At 33.8% G+C, this 3,334-nt stretch overlaps 1 long non-coding RNA gene across 1 annotated transcript; it reads right to left on the bottom strand.

Annotated features, from left to right (window-relative positions):
- Positions 1 to 1,183: 1,183 nt before the first annotated feature.
- LOC141706475 (uncharacterized) lies at positions 1,184 to 1,731 on the bottom strand. Its single transcript, XR_012568837.1, has 3 exons — positions 1,665 to 1,731; positions 1,380 to 1,506; positions 1,184 to 1,242 (listed from the first exon to the last, which is right to left on the bottom strand). It is a non-coding gene; the product is annotated as an uncharacterized LOC141706475 (long non-coding RNA).
- Between the last annotated feature and the right edge of the window lie 1,603 nt (positions 1,732 to 3,334).

Here is a 3,334-nt window from a genome sequence, read left to right as displayed (position 1 = left end):
TTTTATATTTTGGAATTATGCAAGTTCAAAGTTTGGTGGTTCATTATAGAGTATCCTAACAGTGTATAAAATCTACGTACTTTACTAAATTTGAACAAAAAAACTGGTTCAGCATAATATGGACAAATAATAAACACAGAAGTTTTAAGGATATCTAGTAAAATGGGTGGAAAATAAACACAAGTACTAGGATACCACAGAAGTTTTATGGACATTCAGTAAAATAAACACATCTAGTAAAATGGGAGGAAACCTGGAGGTTTTTCACAACTGGTTCACTAGGATCGTATACAGTACCCAGGAATTCCTCTTCACCAATTGGATCTTCGCCCCTTGCCTCTCTTTCAGCATCTATTTCCTTTAAGATAGGTAAAAACCCCATCACATGATTCAGATAAATAAGCTAATATTACAAAAACCTAGGTCATAATCATCTTATAGTTGATGTAACAAACCAATATTAAATACACAAACTATAAACAACTATAAGCTTGTTACAAAAATATCTGGTACACACACAAACTATACCATAAAAACTGAGGAAAATTAGCAGCATATACTAGGTACAGTCTAGACGACAATTGGGCATACTAGAAAATTTGTTACTGGAAAAACTATAAGTGGTCCGATGCAGCAGTAAACAAAGTTGCAACGTCAATTTCAGTACAAATAAATCAACTAAGCAGCTAGTATGACATAGCAGTAAACAAAGTTGTAACGTCAATTTCAGTACAAATAAATCAACTAAGCAGATAGTATCACGTAGTATATGTTATATGTTTCCCATTCTTTTTAAATTAAGTAATATATTTTGTAGGGGATATAATATTTCATGCAGTGTAGGACATAGGATGCAGTTATTCAATCTGATACCTAATTATCATATACTACGAGACAACTAAATCATACTTCCCGTCTTTGATCAAAGGATTTGGCCCCGGTACGGGAGGTAAATTCCACCATCTTTCTAGCCCTTTTTCCATTTTTGGACCTCATTTCAAATCGGGGTGTTCCCCAATAAGCACAGAGAGAATTCCACGCCCGCTGAGAGAAGTAATGTGGCTTTAACTCTTTAATATCAATTTCTTCTTCACGATATCCACTCTTCAATAATTCATTCACATGCGCCATCAGTCGTGCCTTCTCTGGATTAATGATATGCTTCCAATTTTTCTTTAATTGCGCTCTCACAACTCTATCTCCTGTTTCTGGTCCACAACCCTTGGGATAGTTATAATATTCCTGCAAATCAGACCACACGGAGTGTTACTTGAATAGAGTTAAGAGCCCCTATGTTCCATAGGGCTCTATTGTAAAACGGTTCACAAGACAGAAAGTACTAAAATGAGAGAATTAAAAAAACATAAGTTGTTACTTACTTTAAACTCTTCGATACAACCATCTAAAAAAGCTTCCCTTTGAGCACCCTTTGTATCAATGGTTTTATCATCAAATCTAATCTTCACAATGTAGCTCAAAAGGTGCTTGGGTTTAGACTCCATGAACCTGTAAAAAAAGTAAAAAGAAAAAAGAAATAAATTAACAACAGAGATGATTTAGTTCAGGTGTACTATTTAGGTCACCATATAGGTTATTCCAGGGAGTTAGTTCAGGTGTACTATTTAAGTAGATATTAATTTAAAACACAAAAATGAGAGAAATACCCTTTTCCATTCTTAAGCAAATGAAGTGTTGGCTTCGCGTCTGGAGCTGGTTTTGTGTTGTAACCCCCATCACTACAGCTGCGCCTTTTCCTCTCATATACAATTTTCTGCTTACTACATTTTTCAATATATTCTTCCAGATTGTAGGACCCTTCTGCATCACTCTCTTCAGCACTAGTATTCTTCCCTTCACCATCCCATTCATTGGTCCTGACCCTCTTGTTTCCCTTACCCTTGTCTCCATTACCCTTCTTCGAATTCGGGCCCGACCATGTCATCTATAAAAAAATGAGCCCTCATACATCCGCACATAAACTAATTAAAAAATACATGTATCAGCATGTTTTGCACTTTGAAACAACCCCGAAGAATGAGTAAAATATATGTATCAGCATATAGACAAATTTTTATTAGACTTAGACATGTCAACTATTTATTGTATACTACAGATACTCAGAAGTACCAATGTACATCATAACAGTTATGTCTTCTCTTTAATTTCTTAAAGAATCTACTTCACTGATTGACTAGTACAACTATCAGATGTGAATACATCCGCACACAAACTAATTAAAAAAATACATGTATCAGCATGTTTTGCACTTTGAAACAACCCCGAAGAATGAGTAAAATATATGTATCAGCATATAGACAAATTTTTAATAGACTTAGACATGTCAACTATTTATTGTATACTACAGTGTTAGGTCACACACACACTGTAGAGGGGGTGAATACAGTGTATAGTACACTCAAATCGAACTTTAAGAACTTAAGTAACAGAAAACAAACTTTATTGAAACAATAAACTCTGTTACAGTATGGAACTGTTACCTCTCAGTGATGAACAAATATCACGAGAGCTGCTAGGGTTACAATGAATAATCTTTTCTAATAATGATAACACTTATAGTGTAAACCCTATGTCTGTGTTTATATACTACACAGTTACAAGATAATCGCTAATTGATATGGAATATAATTCTGCTTCCTAAAATATATCAATCAGATATCTTTTCTTCCAAGTATTCCATTCTTCACAGAATTCCTTCTTCATGCATATCTCTTCTTATGTTTATCTCGATCTTCTTTCCTTTAATCAGCTACTGTCCTTATCTGATTGTCCTTCAGTACTTAAGTTCTGATATCTATCTTCTGATGATTATCTCCTGATAATATAAGTACTGATATCCTTAAGTCCTGACTTCCAGTATAAGTACTGATCAACAGTTAAGTACTGATTTATCCTGTTCACATAAGATCTGAAAACTAAACATAAAACATATTAGCCATGACATTATCAAATATATCTAACAATCTTCCCCAACTTGTAAATTAACAAAATATACAAGTTTAACAGATATTTGATGATGTCAAAAACATTAAGTACAAATGCATGAGAAATAGACTAGATAACTACAACTTACAGTCCTTAAAGTTTTTACCAATTTCAACTTCTGATAACAACTTCAATCTGTATAAATATCAGAATTTAAGCAGTTGTAGATCTTCGACTTGGCTTCTTCATTTTCTGATCTCTCTGATGTCAGGAGTTGTTCTGAGATAGTTCTTCAACAAACATTTCTCAGCATATCTTAGTTCATCAATCATTCTCCTTTTAACACCTTTAAGCTCTGCAGTATCTTCACCAGTTTGAAAGATTGCAGCTC

This window comes from Apium graveolens, chromosome 2 (genome assembly GCF_009905375.1).
Source record: "Apium graveolens cultivar Ventura chromosome 2, ASM990537v1, whole genome shotgun sequence".
NCBI classification, from domain to species: Eukaryota; Viridiplantae; Streptophyta; class Magnoliopsida; order Apiales; family Apiaceae; genus Apium; species Apium graveolens.
The sequence above is the reverse complement of the archived record's forward strand: the minus strand, read 5'-3'. Positions and strand labels throughout refer to the sequence as shown.